This window comes from Stegodyphus dumicola, chromosome 3 (genome assembly GCF_044657685.1).
Source record: "Stegodyphus dumicola isolate Sdum_Otavi_A_Nest chromosome 3, ASM4465768v1".
Lineage (NCBI taxonomy): Eukaryota > Metazoa > Arthropoda > Arachnida > Araneae > Eresidae > Stegodyphus > Stegodyphus dumicola.
The window spans coordinates 58,984,551-59,006,990 of NC_140770.1; the positions used below are offsets into that span (position 1 = coordinate 58,984,551).

General features: G+C 32.4%; 1 protein-coding gene and 1 long non-coding RNA gene across 6 annotated transcripts in view; one reads left to right on the top strand and one right to left on the bottom strand.

Annotated features, from left to right (window-relative positions):
• The window catches only part of LOC146998002 (uncharacterized), a 233,955-nt gene that overhangs the window by 105,199 nt on the left and 106,316 nt on the right, over positions 1 to 22,440 (bottom strand). The gene's annotated exons all lie outside the window — the stretch shown is intronic.
• Positions 4,341 to 22,440, top strand: part of LOC146998003 (uncharacterized) — a 110,177-nt gene continuing 92,077 nt past the window's right edge. The window contains exons 1-2 of one of the 2 annotated variants that reach the window (XR_015040210.1): positions 4,341 to 4,502; positions 17,242 to 17,430. This is a non-coding gene — a long non-coding RNA (uncharacterized LOC146998003). The remainder of the gene's footprint in view (positions 4,503 to 17,241; positions 17,431 to 22,440) is intronic. The other variant, XR_015040211.1, reaches the window with a different exon arrangement.

Sequence of the window (22,440 nt, forward strand, 5' to 3'; positions counted from 1 at the left end):
GCTCTTCGATTCCAATAGCAGCTTAGTAAGAGTTTAAATCAATATGAGGATGTTTACAAAGATTTAGGGGAAAAAATGATAGTATTTGTTTATAAAGCATAATTTTAAGTTTTAATATTTTGGCAACATTGATAGTAAATTGTAAAATGAATAAGTTAAAAATGTATCTGGAAGACGGAGAGTTTCATTATAACTTTCAGAACATTAATGTTGTTTAGGCTTAACAAAATCGCCAATTTCTCTAAGAGAAAAATTAGACTTGTATTATAATTAGTGAATATAAATCAGAAAATATGGCATATAATATGATAAATTTGAGTCATACAGAAAAATTAAGTGATGATAATTATTTTATTTGGGCCAACAGAATTGAAAGTGAATTAAAAAGTTTAAAAATATGGAGAAGTATGATAGAAGCTGATGAACCACCAAAACCATATAAAAAGGATGATGTTAATTTCGAAAATGAAATAAAAACTTGGGAAATATGGGATGATAATAACGCGATAGCAAGAAATATAATGAATCAAACTATGACAGCTCCACAAGCGTTAAAACATGCGAATGAAAAGAACGCAAAGAAGTTATGGGAGAAAATCAAAAATGAAATGGCGGCAAGAACAGACATTTCATTCATTTGGTGTATTTAATTATGGCAAAGCACACTAGGGCTATCTGCCTAAGAGGAGGGATGCCTTCGTGGAGAACTTTCTAAGGGAAACTGGCTCGTACACATGTTACACATGGGGATAACCACGAAAACGCCCATGCAGCCAGCCCGTTCGCGGGATTCGAACCTCGGACCGAACTACCAGTGTTCAGCGACTTTACTGCTCGGCTGCTGGTGGGCCCACAGCAAGAACAGAAGATATTCAAATCAAATGTAGAATAGAATTAGTTCAACTGAAAATGACTGAAAATGAATCAGTAGATGATTATATGAATAGAGCTGTAATTCTAAAGTAAAAGTATTCAAGTTGGAGATGAAATAAGAGATAAAGAATTAATTTACTTCATACTAGAAGGACTTAGAAAGGAATTTGATGTTAAAATTATTAAAAGCAATAAAGAGAAAGATCTAGCTTCAATTAGACAAGCTTTAAAAGAAACAGAAGGAAAAAATAAACAAAGAGGAAAAGAAATAGAAGTAAGTTCTAAGGCAAAAGAAAACTGGATAAAATCGAAATATGAAAGAAGATGCTTTAATTGTGGAAAATTAGGACAATTAATAAAAGAATGTCGAAATAATAATAATATTATAAAATGCTTTTGCTGTGGAAAATTCGGCCACAAATCAACTGAATGTAAAATGAAAACTAAACAAGAACACCGACAGCAGAGAAATGTAACAAATAAAACTTATAGAATGTCAAGGAAAGAGAATATGAATCAGCTACATGCTTATTTGAAGTACCTAAGAAAATAGAAAGCACATATCTTAATCAAGATAGAAATGATGGAAAGAATAAAATAAATGAACAACAGAATAGAAAAATTAAATGGATTATTGATTCAGGAGCCACATCTCACATGGCAACTAATAAAGAAATATTTACTCATTTTAAAGATGAAGAACGACAAATAATGACGGCTGAAAAAGGGGCCATGATCAAATAGAGTTGTATTGGTAACATTAAAATGCAAACTGATAGAAATAAGAACTGATAGAAAATGTTCTGCAAGTACCGAATTTAAGGGAAAATCTGCTGTCAGTATCAAAAATTGTAGATCATGATTTAAAAGTAATTTTTATCAAGAATAAAGCAGAAGTGATCATAAACAGGGAAACATTCTATATATAGCTAACAGAAATGGAAATAAATTTGAAGTTGAAGGAAATATTGTTGAAGAAGCTAAAATTAGTTATGTTATATTTGTACTATGGCATCAGAGACTAGGTCATATAAATTATCAAAGGCTGATAGAAATGAAAAAACACTCATCGGTCATTGGGTTAGAAAATGTAAAAATTTCTGAAAACAATTGTCAACCTTATACATTAGGTAAAATAACACAAACATCTTATAAAAGTGTGAAATTTAAGCAATCTGAAGATATTTTAGAATTATGGCACATAGATTTAGTTGGACCAATTAAGAAATCAATAGATGGAAGCTGTTATTTTTTAACAGTGGTAGATGATTACAGTAATTTCATATTTGTGATAACAATTGAGAAGAAGAGTGAAACTTGAGAAGCTCTAATCAAACTTATCATTCAAGTAGAAAGACATACAGGAAACAAACTAAAAAGAATTCGTAGTGATAATGGTAGTGAGTTTTTAGCTAAAAATATAAGTTTTTTTTTTTTTTTTTTTTTTTTTTTTTTTTTTTTTTTTGAAAAAATGGGAATTAAACATGAACTTACAACGCCTTATACTCTGGAAAGTAACGAAAAAGCTGAAGGTTTTAATCGTACTATAATTGAATCTGCTAGAACTATGTTAATTGATGCAGAATTACCGATAAAATTTTGGTCTGAAAGCGTTAAGGTAGCTGTACATGTGAATAACAGGAGTCACAAAAATGATAAAAGGTTTACACCATATGAACTATATAAAGAACGCAAGCCTAACATTACTTATCTTACAAGATTTGGATGTGAAGCATATGTTCATATAAGACGAGAGAAACATAGAAAGATGGATCTAAAAGCTAAAAAAGGAATTATGATAGGCTATAGCATGAAGAGAAAAGCATACAAAATTTATAGCCCTGAACTAAATAAAATTCAAGAAGTGAGGGATGTAAAATTTGATGAACAGAAACATAGATCACCTTTACTAAAAGAAAATTATTTAAAATTCGATAAAAATCAAATATTAGAAGAACTTATTATTTTTTATAAGGAACAAACTAATGGAAATGTAAATAATTCAGAAATAACTGACAGATACTATAGAGAAGATAATACAACAGATGAAGAAGCTGAGAAAATTTTGCCATCCAACAGTGATGATGAACACGATGATAACAATTCATTGGAAAAGCCAACCGAGTATCCACAAATAAATGAAGAACCTGGAAATGATAGTCATGGAAATTCTGTACAGAAAAGACCAGCACGAACTATGAAGCCCCCAGAAAAATTAAAAGATTCGTGAGAAAAAGTCGGGAGAAATATATTGTAAATCGGATTGGCGGGAGAGCGGTCGAAAATCGGGAGTCTCCCGCCTAAATCGGGAGAGTTGGCAACTCTGCATTTCACAAGTGATTTCAATATACACATTCCAAAATTTTCCAAAAAGTTAATGTGCATTGGATGTACACGTATTATGGTGTGTATTTTATAAACTATTTGTTATTCTTACTTATTCATTGCATTAAACAACAGTCTGTTTCTTATTCTATCTTACTGACACACACAGTTATACTTTATATTAGATAATTTTTATTTTTTGCCATTTACTGTTATGTTTAATGTTTATCAAAAGAAGCTTTAATGATATGCATGGACTGGTTAACAGACAAAAGCCCACAAAAAAAAGGCCCACTATGATAATTGACCATGCGACAAATACCCACAGCGATGAAAGCGCACATTGATAAAAGTCCACACAGATATAAGCACACGCCGATAAAAGGGGCTTATTTTTTTATTACTAAATCGTGTATTTATAATTTTAATTATAATAAATGGAGTACTCAAATCTGAATTTCAATGTTTCAAATATATGTCTAGTTTGTATTTTATCAATTCTTTATTTGTTTAATTTATTACATTGAAAGCAAACTTTATACTCTCTGATTAAGTGATTAGCTATAACGTTTGGATGATAAATCTGAAATTGCATTTTATTATTTATTTACTTATTTAACTTTGGTATGAGTATGTGAAAATGAAAAATATCATTGCGGAGTTTCTCACATGCCATTTTTAAGGTAATATGACTGAGATTAAATATAATTATGTTTCATTATTAAAACCATTAACTTTTTAATTAAAAACACTTGAATTTTATTTTTAGTCCAAAGGGATTTGAATCCCGAAGGACTATTAGTTTCGTTTTGGCATTTTGCGTCGGACTCATAAACGTCGGTTCACTTTTCAAACTGTTGCCACAAAATGTTAGAGTCCTGCATTATATTTGAAGAAATTAAATAATGAAAAATCTGCATAAATGTATGTATATTTCTGATGTGTGATATGTGATTTCTGATATGTGATAAAACAATGGTACATAGAGTCATCGAATTTTGAATAACGTAATCCTCCAACGAATATGAGCATGTGGAAGACCAAATTTGAAATTTGAAATTTGTTTTATGATCGATTTCCTATTTTTTAAAACTTTGACGAATTTTTGATTAACAAACTCAAGGATTTCAAAGCGAGCAATGGCAACGTTGTGCAGAAAAAACATTTTTATCTCCAGCGCGTGAGTCTCTGTATCGGAAATTCTAAAGATATGCTCGTTTTAAAACTACGAGTATTTTGCGATATTGCTGTTGCACTGGATCTTATGGTTTAAGTGCGAGGAACATGATATTTGATAAAGAAAGGTAACACACAAAATGTTAAAAAACGCCCCTTTGGACGTAATTTAAAATCTGAAACATTTCAGATTTTTTTTTTTTTTTTAAATTTCTTTTTAGTTTTTCCTTTAGTTCATTTTAGTTCCTTTTTAGTTTAGGAATATTAAAACAGTTAAGCACAATGAAAACTTGGCTAAGAGATACTTTATTCTTTACTTTAGACTGAGCTTATTATCAAAGTTTAAACATATTTCTCACTGAAAGCTTTTTTGAATGTAACAATTATAATTTGGTGATTTTCTAGAAATAGTTTCTTTTGGACTTCAGAATAAATTAAAATTGTCAGCTGACACCCTGTCAAAAAAATGAATTCCAAATGTAACCTCTTAATCTTTAAACTACAGCAATTCGGAATAGTGTTTTTAATTTTTATTTTATTTATTTATTTATTTTGGGTGGGGATGGAACAACTCTCAGAAGTCAGCATATCTACGAATTTAAGTAAAATCATCTCAAACTGTAGTAATAAATATGTAACATTTCATTAGAGATTGGGAAGATTATAAAGAACTATGCATATAATAACATCTAATAAAATTTTGTAACTACATAAATATATATTTATAGAGTCATCAAAGTTCATCGCTTTTAGATTCTAAGTATACATATTATATAAATTCATCATTCATTAATAGTATTATATATAGTAATAGAAAAATAGTATTAATGTTTCAAATTGTAATTTTTTAATAATTTCTCTTGCATTTGCTGTATATTTGTTCAAGATTTATGGATATCAGTTACATAACATGAAAAATACACAGAAACCAGCTAATCTTATATTACAGCTGATTGTGAAGGAACAATTACAGTGCTCTTAATTACAGTTATAGTGCTTTTAAATCTCCCTACGGTAAATAGCTGTTTTCTAGACATTAGATTAAATTAATTCCATTATCCATTAGAAAATAATTACAGTGAATTATATCTATTGACGACATTTCTAAGAGGTCACCTTTTGAAAGAAACCTGTATTTTTTGTGAACATAAACAAACATTGCCAGTGAATATCACATTTCTAAGATCACCATATCTACAACCAAAATCCTTTAAAACCATGAACGGTTGCGTTATAGAGGGCTCGCTATATTTTTAATAAAACATGTACATCTTCGTTATACACTTGCTACATTTTGATTTTCTGTCAAAGCAGAGGAACAGGCGTTCTATTTTTATTTAGAAGTATGTGAAATTGAAAAAAAAGACACTATATGACAAAAATGGAATTACATTCAAACACACACCTCTTGAACATGTCTGAAATTCATTATTCTGCTCAGAATAAATTTATCTAAAGAAAATGTTTAATAAATATTAGAACACAAAGGCTAACTTAGGTCAAAGTAGTAAGGGTCAGTTCGTTTGAATAATATCTTTTCTTAATCATAATGTGACTTTTCGAACATCGAATGAAATGGGAAAGACAGAATAAGTGCGAATGGCAGCAGACGAACGACACTATTTCAAACTCGGCATGAAAAGAGAACGGACGAAATGACACTAAGCCAAGGGAAGGCATGCCTTCGTGGAGGACATTTTAAAGGAAACTCGCTCGTATACATGTTACGCAAGGGGAAAACCACGAAAGTGCCCATGCTGTCAGCCTTTCCATCGGAATTTAAACCCCGGACCGAGCTACCAGTGTTCAGCGTTTTTTAGCATGGAGGTAGGAAAGGGAGGAGGGGCCATTCCGCGGTAGAAGTGAAGCACTGCTTTGAAGCTTGGGTCACCAGACGGGGTGTTCTTTGTTTACATTCAGAAGCTCGCTTGACAAGATTCTGATAGTATTTTGACACACGACAGTTCCATAGAAATCGAAAAAGGGACACTTTCGCATGAAAGAAACATTCATAGTGTGATGGATAATAGCAATTTGTATAGTTTACTGACATTTACGCAAAAATCGCATCTTGGTTATTTTTCGATAACTAACAACAGCGATTTTGATTATGAATTTGTTTTATAAAATTCTAAGCTGTTGCACTACAAAAATATAGATTTTAAGAAAATTGCTAAAAGAGATCTGCCAAAATTTATTTTCTAGAAGATTTGAAAAGTTTGAAACTTGATGGCTAAATGTAAATATAAAATTATGTATGTTAAAATATTTGTAATTAGGCACATAGGTCAGATTAAGTTTTTATTAAATAGAGTAACGCATGCAAGGGCTATCTGCCTAAAGAGATAGATGCCATCGTGGAGGAATTTTGAAGAAAAACTGACCTTTGAGTGGGTATTAAAAATAATACTTATAAAATAATACTTATAATTTTCATTCAAATTATATTCATATATATTTTTTATGTAAAACTTTCGGGTGTATGCTAAATTAGTGTAAATTACTTTACACGAAAAATATAGTGAATGCACAGAAATTAAAGATTTGCACATGCCGGAAATGATAAATAGGAAATATGTATGGGTATTTATGCACGTGCTTGCAAAAAGCATATATCTGCCTTTGACAAAATACTTAAATATTCATTAAATTATTTATAAATGTATTTGAAATGAAGAATTTATTCACTTATAAACAACTGTGAAAGTACTGTGAAGAAATCTAATGATTAAATGTATCTAATTTATAATGATTATAAATGTTACCTAAATATATAATAACTTTAATATTGAATTGTAAACATAAATTGAAATCCTGTTGACAAATATGTTATAAAACTATTTAAGCAAGAATTGTTCGTATTGGAAAGCAATCTGCTAAAAGGTATTGTAAAGCAAATGCTATGAGATGTGCACTTAAGAACGTAATAAAGAGTTTTTGAATATGTATTGTTGAAATGAAGGGTAAAAAAAAAAAAAAAAAAAATCTGATAAGTATAATTAAAAGAATTATTCCCTTTTCGCTAATTCCTAATAATTCTCTAATTTAAAATGAACCGAATAGAGCATTAATTATAAATTGACTTACATTTTTCGATTTAAAAGAAGCCAAAAAACCATGTCATATTTAAGAAAGAATTTTAGGAAGAAGCTCTATAAATAGAAAAGAAATAATGCATAATTTTAATATTAATAATACAATAAACTTTGATCTTAATTTTTGTACCTTAACCGAATAAAATCGAATTACCTTAATTTTTTTTCCTAATGTAATTAACGAAAACTTGTGAAAATATTTCATTCAAATTAAACCGTCCTGTGAAAAGTATAGCATTTAATTCAGTTCAGAATGAAATGCTGTTTAAAAATATGTTGTTTTCACATACTTAGGACTCTGAAGTGTTGTAGAAAAAGAAAATATATACATTTATATGTATATTTGCGACGTAATTACAAAATATTTACACCGGAACGCGTCAAATCCCATAGAACTCAACGGTAAATGACCCAATTTTTTGGTCACCACGTAGGGATCGCCGGTGCTTCAGAGCAGGGTACGGAGAAACTTGTTTAGGGCGACTCCATCTTACTTCCTACCTCCATGTTTTTTACCGCTTAGCCGCTGTTGAGTCTTGTGCCTACATGAAAAGCTTGAGAATTGGATGACTGACGCTTGCTTAATGTACAGCTTTTACTCCATTATTTATTAATTTTTATTTGTCTAACTAATTATTTATTTTTTCTGATATTTGAACTTTTTCTCAGATTTATTTTCAAAGGAACAATGTCTAGAAAGTTTTGCGAATCCAAAATAAATGATTAAGTCTTAGATGAGATACGTTCTACCAATCAAAAAATTTTTTTTCACGTTTAGAATGTAACATATGTAAGTTGTTATGCATACTGCTTATCTCAACTATTCTTATCTCAAAAAATGCTCAATTTTTTTTTCTCTTTTGAAATCAATAGAAATTTTTTTTATGAAACTAACCCCAGTAAAACATAGAATTTTATGTTTGAATGTTAGCTTCAAGAATGGAGCTAACAAACAAGTTATAATCCTTCACAGGAGCATGCAAACTGTCAATGACCTTCTGTAAGATTGCTGGTGACTTCTCACTAGTCAAAAGAGTCCGCCAAGTGGTAAAGTCGTGGAACACTGGAAGTTCAGTCAGAGTTTCCAATCCCGCAGACGGGCTGACTGCATGGGCCTTTTCGTAGTTTTCCCCATGTGTAATTTGTACATGAGCCAGTATCTCTTAGAAAGACTTCCACGAAGGCATCCCTCTACTCAGGCAGATAGCCCTCGAGGCTTTGCTGTGCTCACATACACTAAACCAAACCAAACTCACTAATCAACTTGATGTTCAGTAACAATAGAATAAGGTTAAAGGTTGAAACCTTTTATCCAAGAGTACACCTTGTGCTTAACATATAGACTACTGCTTGTGATGTTATGTTACGTAGAAGTAAAGGAGCCACCTAATATTTACCTGAAGTAAGTACACATTAGCTCTAAACACAAACTAGAAAAACAACAACATTCCGGTGTCTTCGAGTCACAATGAAATTGTGACTCCAGCCAACACCGCAAGTTCTGCACCGTCGGGCGTTAAATTAAAATGCATTACATTACATGATATATATAGCGATACATAGTTGTACATGTATATGTTTTATGGCATTATTTATTGTAATGGTACAGGCATCATCTTTCAGGACATTGCATATTGCAGTAGATAAAGGCATGATGTAGATGATGTTCTTTTAGGGCGTGTTTGCAAACACGATCTGTTTACATGAGTGTTTGCTATCAAAATTAAGTTAGCTATAAAATTGTTTACAAAGCTTACTTCATTCTGCATATTTATGCTTACTGCTTACATTTAAATATTGTTGTACAGATGTGCTGATACTTTAGCTACTCAGTATTGACGAATGAGTTGCTAAAGTTTCAGCACAACCATACAACAATACTTAAATTGTTGTGTTGATATTTTAACAACTCAATCGACAAAATATTGAGTTGCTAAAGCATCAGCACAACCAATAAACCTAAATTTTCAAGGTAATAAATAGAGGATTTCAAGATTAGCCTAACAGGCCTTTTCAGAAAATTAACTTACTGGTGCACTTAATGCAACGGCTAAACCCTGACAGCAAAAGTTGACATAGCCAATTCTCGCAATTCCTTTCAATCGCAAAAGCTTCGCCATAAATACTCTTCACTCATTTGCATTCTAAACATGTTTACTTACTAACTTATTTACATCCGGGTGAGGAAGCGGAAAGTAGAATTGACAGTACAGGCTGAAATAATACATAACAGGATAGTATTTTCTCCCTCCTTCCAGCATGCCTTCGCGGTGTAATGGTTAGCACACTCGGCGCGTATTCGAGAGGTTCAAGTTAAGAGTCCAGGCAAGCACATTGCTAAATTTTCATATCTCCTGCATGATGCCTGAACTAAAAAAAAGGTGGTGGATGATGATTCTTCTCCACCAAGATTTGACGACTGGGTCCCCTAATACCCAGTGGCCTTTAAAAGGGGGAGTAAATAAGGTATTTTCTCCCTCCTTCTAGAATGCCTTCATGGTGTAACGGTTAGTACAATTGGCTCGTATTCGAAAGATCCAGGCTCGAGTCTCGAAGAGGGCATTGCTTATTTTTCCTTTCTCCCGCATATATATATATATATATATAATAATTTATTTCCTAAACAGTATTGATTAATTGATTATATTATCTCCTAAGTTTAATTAAAGTAGAATTATTTTAAAAGCGTGCATCCATACTGGTAAGTTATATTTTGAAAGATGTTTTGAAGTAATTTGAAAGCAAAATGTTAATAATGTTTTAACGGGGACTGGAGTTAAATCATCATGAAGAATAAAATTTCATTTGTAAAAGGAGAAATTAAAACATGTAATCATTGTCATTGATCGGAAATTAGTTGACTTTTCAAGGGGAACAAACCAACTCCCGTTCAATGAACAATAATTGATAAAAATACGTAAATACGAAAGTGTTTCGTCTTTACTCGAGTTATAAGTTAAAGCCAAACCGGCAATTCTAGTCAGGCCAAATATTTCCGCGAATAGAAGGAATTATGAACCAATGCTGATATTCAAAGAACTTATTCTTATGAAGCATTTTAGTCAATTCAATTTGGAGTAAAAATCAATTACTGTAGAGAAATCCTATTTAACTCGAGTAATCGTCCCCGACACTTTCATGTTTATGCATTTGAGTACCATATTATTTGTAGAAATTAAACATTGGAAATTGTCATTATGAAATCGAATTCAAAGTAAAGTTGAAATAAACATAGAAGATTATAAAAAAAGATAAATAATGCAAAATTTGTAAAAACAAATCAAAGACAATATAAAAATAATATAAAAAATAATATAGAAAATAATATATAATAAGAACAGTGAATGTACAGGAAGATATAAAGGCCAGAAAAGGTATTAAGTAACTTACATTCTTTCTAGTGGGGGAGTTGGCAAAGTGTTCTCTTCGTGTCTGACTCAGAAGTGTAGGGTGTCCGAAAATTCTTAACGGCAGTAGCGGCTTTGAATAATATCAGTCGGTAAAACTTGAAGCAATTTATGGTAGTGGGTGGGACTTGGAATTCTTGAGGGATGTATTTTGTGGAGTTCTTATCTGAGAGACACCATCTGTTAAGATTTTTTTGAAAATACTAGTGAATGGAAATTAATTAATTTCTGGCTAATTGTCGTGTCGCAATGATTAAGAATTTAAGAAAGGAAAAAAGCATTTTCACTGTCCAAGAGCTAATAGACAGTTACTTAATACCTTTTCTGGCCTTTATATCTTCATGTACATTCACTGATCTTATTTATATTATTTTCTATATTATTTTTATATTGTCTTTGATTTGTTTTTACAAATTTTGCATTATTTATCTTTTTTTATAATCTTCTATGTTTATTTCAACTTTACTTTGAATTCGATTTCATAATGACAATTTCCAATGTTTAATTTCTACAAATAATATAGTACTCAAATGCATAAACATCAAAGTGTCGGGGACGATTACTCGAGTTAAATAGGATTTCTCTACAGTAATTGATTTTTACTCCAAATTGAATTGACTAAAATGCTTCATAAGAATAAGTTCTTTCAATATCAGCATTGGTTCATAATTCCTTCTATTCGCGGAAATATTTGGCCTGACTAGAATTGCCGGTTTGGCTTTAACTTATAACTCGAGTAAAGACGAAACGGTTACAGCCGAAAACATCGCGGCAAAAACATCGCGGACGAAAACATCGCGGAGAAAACAACGCAAGGCGAAAACATCGTGGGAGAAAACATCGCAGTTCTAAAACATCGTGGTACAAAACATCGTCGTCGAAAATAAAGCGGTTCAAAAACTTCGCAGTTTAAAAATATCGCCGTCGAAAATATCGTGGTAAGAAATAAAGTATCTATTAATCATCGCATGACGATAACATCGCAGACATGCTTTTTTCAGGCTTTAATAACTGTAAATGGATATTCCCATAATGATTTGTGAGCGCAAGTGATGTAAGGAAGGATAATTTTTACTTTCACATTTTTTTATTAACTAATAAATTTTTGCTGAAAAAATAAGAAGGAAACTTAAGCATAGAAAATTAAATGCAACTTAATAGATTATACTTTTTATGAAAAATTACCTGTAAAATCTTTATTAAAAATAATTTATTATGGTCTTTGTTAGTTAACTATGTCGATTTAAAATTCTATTAAGTGCTATAAGTTGCATTAATTTTCTATGCTTAAGTTTCCTTTTTATTTTCTCAGCAAAAATGTATTAATAAAAAATATGAAAGTAAAAATTATCCTTCTTACCCTCTTGCGCTCACGAATCATTATGGGAATATCCATTTACAGTTATTAAAGCATGTCAAAAAAGCATGTCTGCGATGTTATCGTCATGCGATGATTTGTAGATACTTTATTTTTTATCACGATATTTTCGACGACTATGTTTTTAAATTGCGAAGTTTTTGAACCGCTTTATTTTCGACGACGATATTTTGTACCACGATGTTTTAGAACTGCGATGTTTTTCTCTTTGCGATGTGTTCTCCCACGATGTTTTGTAGCACGACGTTTTCGCCTTGCGTTGTTTTCTCTGCGACGTTTTCCTCCGCGATGTTTTTGCCGCGATGTTGTCGGCGGACACCAGACGAAACACTTTCGTATTTACGTATTTTTATCAATTATTGTTCATTGAACGGGAGTTGGTTTGATTCCCTTGAAAAGTCAACTAATTTTCGATCAATGACAATGATTACATGTTTTAATTTTCCTTTTACAATTGAAATTTTATTCTTCGTGATGATTTAACTCCAGTCCCCGTTAAAACATTATTAACATTTTGCTTTCAAATTACTTCAAAACATCTTTCAAAATATAACTTACCAGTATTAACCAGTAACTTACCAGTTATAACTTACCAGTTTTTAGAATTAAAATAAGCAGTGTGGCCAGTATTCCCTTTCACCTCCCTTTGTCACACTGATACAAAGGCACTTCCATTTCTTGCGTAAATATAAAAACAAAGATACACATACATGTATATGTATGTGTATCTTTGTATACCTATATACAGTATAGATTCACACTTTTAAAATAATTCTACTTTAATTAAACTCGGGAGATAATATAATCAATTAATCAATACTGTTTAGGAAATAAATTATTATTAACTAACTTTGCAGCAATTGCGCAAGTAATAATAACTTGTATTCGCACTAAATGGATTTAAGATCATACATCATTATATATATATATATAAAACCTAATGACTCTACAGTAAGAACTAAAGATTCGTATAAAATTCTATATAGAGTATAAAATTCTATATTTAAATCAAGTTGGCTCAGTCTAGACCAGTGATTCTCACCAGCTTTTTCCCCATATACCCTTTCCACCATTGCTAAATGATCATTCAACCTCTCCTTCCCAAAACTTGAAAAGTAGATATGTGTTTGTTTAAATACGGATTATTTTTTAAGTAAATTAAACAAGTATCAAACATGTTGGTAAATACCAAAATTTGAATAAATGTTCTTTTTTGTATTCATAAACTAAATCTAAATACTTAATACGTAAAGAAAAGGTGGACTAAATTACTCTCTGAAACTTTGAAATTCCCTTTAGGGCTATTCCTCCTGATTGAGGACCCATAGTCTAGCCAGAATTCGTTTTTAATAGTGACTAAATATACAGATAATTTAATTTGTCCCACTTTTCTTATACTAACTTTTGTCACAGAAACTTCGGATTACGTGCATGTTTTTTGAAAATAAAAGACACAAATTTAAAAAAAAATATATGTTTAAAATTTGATGTTGAATTCAAAAACAGTTATTTGGTAGCCAGACCTAATAAACCTAAGAGATCAAATTTGAAGTACACCTTACTTGTTCTTACTAACTTCTGCTTAATGAATTAGAATTATTCTTAGAAAAGAACCTTAAAAACTGGTGAAACATTTCATGCTAGAAAACAAGATATTAGAAACTTTGAACTCATTCAATAGAAGAAAAAAGTTATTCAAAACGTAACTCCATAACAAAACATTTTTTTTCTACTTGATCGTCAACACATGAGGCTTTTAAGAAATACCTCCTACAAGATATGTGGCCACTATTTCTGTGCTGTCAGAATATGAAATTCGTATAAGGAAACCAATGCACTTCAAGGAGAAGAAAATGACCTTAATTTGATAGTTTTTCTACCTAATAAATTTTTACATGTTATGAGTTTCTTTTTCTTAATCTAGGCGAAATAATATTCAACACGTAATAACAGCATAAAACCCACAAAAGAAGTGTTCCAGTGAATTTTCAGTTTCTAAATGCTGTTTAAATTTGCTTCAATCAAAGTTTTTGTATATAAATAATTACGGTAAATTGAAATGAACTGTTTTTTAAGCGTTTACAGTTAATCGAGTAATATAATATTTTTATTGAAATAAAAATTATTTTTAATGTGCAAGATTACTTTTCTTACAACGCTGGGCTCATGGTTCTTAAATCCTCTTGTTGCTAAGTTCAGAAACCTGTGTTATTAAAATTATTCGAATAGTTTAACTTTTATTACGGTTTCATATTTTTCATTTTAACTTTCACATGGTTGCGTTTTCAACCATATGAAAGTTAAAATGAAAAATATTACTTGTACGTAAATTTTAATATATGTAATAATTTAATGTTTTTAGAAATAGTTCAGTAGTTTTACTTTTAAACAATGGCTTTGATATAACAAGCATGTTTAATTAGTTCATCAAAAAGTTGTTAGAGACACTATCAAATCAGGAACTAGCATATTTTTCCACTCTGCAGTTTTACTGCAAAAACAGTGAATTATCCCTTTAAAAATGGTTAAAAAATATTTAATTCCTTTCATTTTCCAATTATTGAAATTTTTAAAATAATTGAAATTCTAACTAAATCCTTAGACAAAAGGTTATTCAAGAACTATACTAAAGAAATGTAAGAAAGGGGTTAACTTCAGTTACAAGCGGAATTTCAGATAATGTTATTTTCTAGTAGGTAACTAACAAAAAACATTTAAAATCCTCTTTAATTGTTCTCCTGCCACACCCTCCCTTCTGAGGCCTTCTTTGGCGCCCCAGGTTCCATAGGGAATAAAGCAATTAAGCAAGGCTCTCCTCTCTTTAACTGCTTTTTCACACAGCTGGGGGCAAAAGAAAAGGAAGGCAATGCTGCATAAATGTACTAGACCGTTTGGCAGATGAAGCTACTATGTATTTTTCTGCATTGCATGGAAAATAGAGGTGTGTTCTTATACCTGTTACCCATCATCTGGCTCGTAAGTATGAATAAAATATTAAGATACTTATTTATTGATCTATTATTTATTGAAAAATATTTTTATGATATAAATAATTTCTAACTGGCCCTGAATAGCCAGCGGCCAGTTAGAAAACTACATGACAAAAGCCCACAAGACGAATGCCCACTTAAAACCAGCACACATTTTCAGGAAATCCAAAATAACTATGACTTCCTGAAAAATTTTACGAGTAATTATTATGATTAAAAAAATTAAATTTCAAGTGGGAATGAAATTAATTTATGTAAAATCCAAGTTGTCAAAATTTAACTGGATTATTTGAAACCATGCTTTTTATTCACCATTAAAACGGTGTTTGCGCTTAATCATAATAGAATACTGTACTTTTATTTTTTTTCGTTAAAATGAAAGTTCGGCTTTAATTCTCCATATTAAATTCATATAATGCAAAATTTTCTGTAGTGTTAAATTATTCATAAATTATTCTCTGTATATGATGAAAATTTACATACATATTATACTCCTTATAATTTTGTAGAATTAAAATAAGCAGTGTGGCCAGTATTCCCTTTCACCTCCCTTTGTCACACTTATACAAAGGCACTTCCATTTCTTGCGTAAATATAAAAACAAAGATACATACATGTATATGTTTTTAATTATATTATTTTGATTGACTCTCTGTACTATATATATATATAGGAATTTAATTCAGCCGGAGACGAAGATGAAATGTGTTCCGCTACTTAAATTTATTGTTCAATTATTTCTTATTCATTTATTTTTTATTTTATCTCTATTCATGACGTATATATCGGTGTGGGTTTTTGTTAGTGTGGACTTTTATCAGCGTGCCCTTCTATCTATGTGGACTTTTATCTGTGTGGGCTTTCATCAATGTGCGCTTTCATTGGTGTGGGTATTAGTCGCGTGGGCAATTATCCCAGTGGGGTCATTTTTGTGGGCTTTTGTCGTGTGCACTTTCGTCCTTTTGTCTGGTCACCGCATGGACTTTATGTATTTCCTTCACAATGCATTTTGCTGTGAAATGACAAACATTGTACAGTTAATAATTAAAAATAAAAGTATGTTTTGACTAACAAAACTAAAGAAAGGAATATTTATACATGATTAATAAAAATTAATTATTCATGTAATATTATATCTAGAGTAAGGTACCATCCTTATACTCATTATTGGAATTGTCGTATATTGATACTTTGATACCCCCCTTATCTTGTTTAAAAATTTGAAATTAGATTCCATTTACTCAAAAACCAGTATTATATTTATTTGTTCCATCTGCTTAGTTACACTTAAGTGCTTAAAGTTCTAGTCATTGTACAAGGCATATATAATAAATATGTTTTTCTCCTATCTAAAATATCTATTTGTAAAATATCTTTTGAAGTAAATCTTTTAATTATAATAATGATTAATCTTTTATGTGGTAAGATTATGTAAATTATGTATGGATATTAGATTTAAGTGACTGAAATTTAAAAATTTCAATGGGAAAGTGGTGTTTACTTGGAATATTCCCATGATTCTCGAGTTACCTGGAGTCTTGTTAGACAACAATGCTGCATAAATGTACTAGACCGTTTGGCAGATGAAGCTACTATGTATTTTTCTGCATTGCATGGAAAATAGAGGTGTGTTCTTATACCTGTTACCCATCATCTGGCTCGTAAGTATGAATAAAATATTAAGATACTTATTTATTGATCTATTATTTATTGAAAAATATTTTTATGATATAAATCCAGATGTATTGCATAGTTACAAGAACTATCTATTAGTTTTCATGTTAGTTCTAAGCTTTATTGTAAATTTTATTTTTTTACTTTGAAAAAGAATAATTGTGATGAAATATTATATTCTGGACGATTATATATCTCTAAACCACAGAATTTCTAGCAGCAATTTGCCATCAGTGTCAACATTAAAAAATCATTATACTGAATAATTCACCTTATAGCTGTAAACTGCTAATATTTTGATACAATTGGACATATTATTTTAGGATATGTCTCTTAATCTTCTCTTAACTCGTTCCATACTCAAATCATCCCCTTAGAAGCTAAGATTGAGAATACTCGTCTCCTCAAGCAACAATTGGATGCTGTACGAGTCGCATCGGACATGGACCAGCATACACCTCTTACGGCAAAAGCAAACTGTGATACATTGAAAGTACTGGAGCCCCTTAAGGGTAAGTGTGTTTTTAAATATCTCAGTATGCTAAAAAAACCCTTAGATAGCCTTGCTAATGCTTTTAATGATAATTTTAAGTTAAATATAAAAAGAAAACAACATGAAATCTCGGATAATTCAAACGCTAATTCTAACCATGAGGATGGTAAGCCTATAAGGCATACATACGTATAGTATATTTTTCAGTTGCAATACCTTATTACCACTGAGAATTTTTTGCGATTCCCAGGACGCCATAATACAGTCAAAAAATTATTAATTCAGACACCCATAATCCGGAATGATCTATAATCCGGACCTCAAAGCTACAAACTTTCTGCGCATGCGTCGCGTTTACGTGTGCTTGTAAGACCTTTACGGCTGTGACTTTGCCTGTGCACATGCGCATAATACGTTTACGCATGCGCGTTTAACATATAACGGACGGTATAAGCTGAGCTAAAATTATCTAATTCAGTTAATGTTGCAGATTGCGTTGTTCCTTAATCTTCGAATTGGATCAGGCTTATTATTTTTTGCAGACTGTTAGAGCAATTTTATAAAAGTAAGCTTGAACTTTCGATTATGTCAAACAGAATTTCCGATATATATTTACTAATATGTACAGGATCTACAAAGCAAAAGTATGTTTCGAAGTCCATTAAACAAAAAGTGGAATTGCTGCAAAAAATGGAAAAAGGCATATCCTTTGTTTCTTAACCATTCCGAAATCTGTTTATCAATTTCATGCTGCTCTGCGGGGGGGACATCGCAGCGCGCAATGAACTGGAAGTTGATTTGTCAGCACTATCCTTATCTTCAGGGCAAATGTTTTTATTTTATTCGGCTTATAATTCCTTACTAAATGTAGTATTTCATCTCGATGTATTCCGTCTTTGATATGATTTAAATCAAATTCCTTGTCATTATAAATATCACAAGTACACATCAAATAGTTTTCTGGTTGCAATTTTCTAATTTCGACTATGCTTAATGTATGCTTTACGCATGTGCTTGTTGAAAGAAATGTTTAATAAAGTAAACAAATAAATATTAAGCTTTTTTTTGTAAATTTTGATAGCCTTTAGATCATAATTGTTCTTTATTTCATAAATAACGGTTTCATATTTTTAATTGTATAATTTCTGCATGCCATCTTACCAGATTTAAACTGATGATCTATAATCCGGAATCGCCAAAGTCCCGACGAGTCCGGATTAACTACTTTTGACTGTATTTACAAAAATTCTGTGGAACCCAATAAGTACTGCGCAAATCCGACACATGCGTGAGTGAAACTGTCAATTTTTTCTTTTGTACACTTGCAGTTTTAGGTCACTACATTTAATTTCTAATTTTAAGACATAGAACAATGTGAACATTTTAAATAAGTAACAGATGAAATGACAGCGTCACGTGCAAAGCAAGAAAAATGAACGTTTCTATTATAAAATGAAGGCGTCGAAACGGATTCATTTTTTTTTCTTTGTCTGTATTGCCATATCTATTTTAAGATGTATTGTATTATGTAAAAATATTTGGTAATTGTAAAAGTATTATAATAAATTAAAGAAATATCAAAACTGCTAAAATTCTAGGCAACCCCCTGCTGCAAGTCCAGCGACTCCAGTTTAAGAAACCCTGGTATAGACAGACAACCCGGCGAAATTACGCCCTAATTGAGATACAGACATAAAACTTATATCAAAATGATGGGGCATGCATTTGCAGTTGAAAGCAGCAAAACGCATCAAAATGGATCATTAACTTTCGAGTCGTGTGATTTTGATGCGGCTTGCTGCTTTCAAAAGCATTTTCCTACAACTTGCATCCTATTTGAGATGCAGATATAAAATTTGTGGAGCATGAAATTGCTATTGAATGCAGGAAACCGCATCAAAATCGGACAATCGGTTCCCGTGTAAAACAGATTTTAAAAAACTGTAATTCTTAGAGATCCATCAAATTTCATTGCCATGAAAAATATATTTCGTCCTCTGGACCCTGAAAACGATACTAATTATGTCCAGAATGCAGTTAACACTGTAAATCAACGAAGCACTTCAAGTCAAAATTTACCTACACCACCACAACCAAAAGTTGTTCCTCCAGTCAAAAATTCTACAATGATATAACCAGGGCAAACAAGTCCACAATACCAATTTTAAATCATATCAAATCCGAAGAACACAGGAAAAGGCCTAAAACCATCCTCAGAGACATACAATAAAGGTTTTTGATAAACGTTTAATTACTGTAAAGGCCCTTATTTTTGCAGGCCGTAATTTTCACAAAAATGAATATATCGGTGATTTCGCGAGTTGAAAATTTCACGAATTTTATATGAACAGAACAGAAAGTTGAAAAATTTTAAAAGTACTTAAGTAAAGTTGGGGGAAAAAAAAAGTATTTCGCAAAGCTTTGATTTTTGCGATTACGACGGGCTCACGAAAATAAGGGCCTTTACACCAGTTTAAAAAAGACCCAAAAAACTAATTAATTATTCTTTAACTAATTATTGTAATATACCTAATTGCCTAGCTTAGCACCAAAAATTGGGAAAATTAAAATTTTTATTCCTATCGCATCACTAATTAATATTGAAGCAGGCTTAATTTAATTTTTCCATCATGTCCTCTAGCCCCTCATTCACTCAGCCATCCCTTTAAATTAGTATGGATTGAAGACAAGAAAGAATTTCAACCAATCACAAAAAATGCTGGTGGAAAAAATTGAAATAAGTGAGAGATGGAGCGCTTAACGAGGATCCTTAAGCGCTCCATCTCTCACTTTGTAATCACAGTTCAACAGCTTTCGGCCATGAAGGCGGTAGCTATCATAATCATACCACACACTCTACAACCAATCACGTTCGTCTCGATCTAGTTACTCAACCGTAAACCACAGAAGGATTTTTCGCCGATTTAATGGCTATATCCAAACTAAACAATAAAATTATCATAGGTAGAGACTTTAACTCACACCACAAAAATCGGAACTGCAGAAATGATAATTCAAATGGTCACATTGTTAATCAATTTGCCTCAACGGCCAACTTTACTGTTGTAGCTTCCTCCTACCCAACATGCTATAGATCTGCAAGCATTATTGAATTTTTCCTGCTAAAAAATATTTATCAACCATCAAGGATAGAAAGATTACGTGAACTATTCTCTGATTATAACCCTGTTTTAATGGAGGTGAATATCAGTAGCTATAGTACATCACACAAAAGAGCCTTTATTATGAACTGGGTAGCTCTAAACAACACTCAGTACCCGTTACCCGCGATACACAGTGAAGACGAGTTAGACGCAGTTATCGAAGATTTTACTAGCACACTTAACCGTGCTCTGAAAAATAGCAAGGCGGTCCCGTTGACTGGTAGGGCCAGAGATCCTGCTATTAGAGAACTTTTAGCTAACAGAAAGAGAGCTAGAAAAATATGGCAGAGGACCAGATGCCCAGAAGTTAAGAGAATTTTAAATCGGCTGAATCAGGAAGTCAGTACACGCACAAAACAAATGGTCTAGATATTTAGAATCACTCTCTACTGATGATCACGTATATGGAAAGCTGCTTCTAGATATAATAGATGCTACATAAATATTCTGCCCCTTAATGGCCCCTCTGGGATCACATACACAGAAACTGAGAAAGCTGAGTCACTAGCTGATCACTACGCTACTCAGTTTTACATTAACATCTCACACCCAGACACAGAACGCACAGTTAGTTACACTAACAATTTATACTTTTCATAACCAAAAACAGACAACATCCGTCTTGCTAAACCTTCGGAAGTTAACACCGCCACCTCCATACCTGTCCCTTTCAATGATGTTCGATCGATTATTGCGGCTTCCCCGCTCTCTCCAGAAGAGCATGCGATGAGAATCGCTACTCAGACTGAATCTGCTCTCATCTGTAAAGAGTACTCGTCCCCATTCATTGTCTCTCCAATTCCGGTGTTCCCGGCACCACAGAGAACGCCTTCTCCGATGGGCAGGCGTTAGAGGTACACACCGTACAGGGCGTCGTGCAAACAGACCACCACCCTGCAGTCTTCTGGCCACGGTAAAACGCGATATCTGTCGTCCAGTCGCCTGCGTCGTGTGTCTAGCGATTTCTCCCGCTGTCTGCCGCCTGTTTCTTCTGGCCTGTAAGGCAATATACCGGTCATCTGCAGGTGTGGTTCCTCGTGAACGACCACTACTAAACCCCCGGATAGCTGTTCCTGTAGTTTTAAATTGTCTCCAAAGTCGTGAAACGATGCTGTGAGCAATTCCGATCTCTGCAGCCACACTTGTCACACGGCGGCCTTCCTCCAACTTCCCAATGACCTCGGGTAAAAGCATCCAGATGTCATCTAACAGATTGATTATTCGCCATTTCTCGCCGAGGCAGCAACTCAGTGTGATTTTAACTGCTATACGGTGTGCAATCTCTTTGCCAGAAATACTGATCTTTCACCGACAACATGCTTTATACAACTCAGACACTCCCCCATTATGTCTACCTGCATATCTGCGCAAGTGCTACCGTAGATCACCTTACTTAATCTCGGGATTGGTCTTTCTGTCCGCTCTGCCTCTTCGTTCAGCTGATATGCTAATTTTTCGACTTCGTCCTTAATTTTTGCACACCAGTGTATTTCACGTGCTATACACAGGATAAGGTACAACCCAGGAACCTGGAAATGATGTGTGTCTTTGTACCCTTCTAAATGAGTATGGATTGAAAACAGCCTAGGCCTTCCCCGTAGCACACTGTAAATCACACTTCACCCAATAGGATTACTCCTCTGCCAGCCAACAGAAGTTCAACAAGCTCCCGCCTACCACCTGACTACTGAACCATTCAGCCTTGAATACTCGAGGAGAGGGGGAAGAAAAAAGAAGAAAAGGGCTTTTTTTTCTCTCTCCGCCCCCGATTGCCTCTGCTGCTCACACTCCAACTAGCTCTAGGTTTTAACTTCAAAACTCATCATCTTATATTTGCTGCAAACTCTGCCATTACTACTGATTAT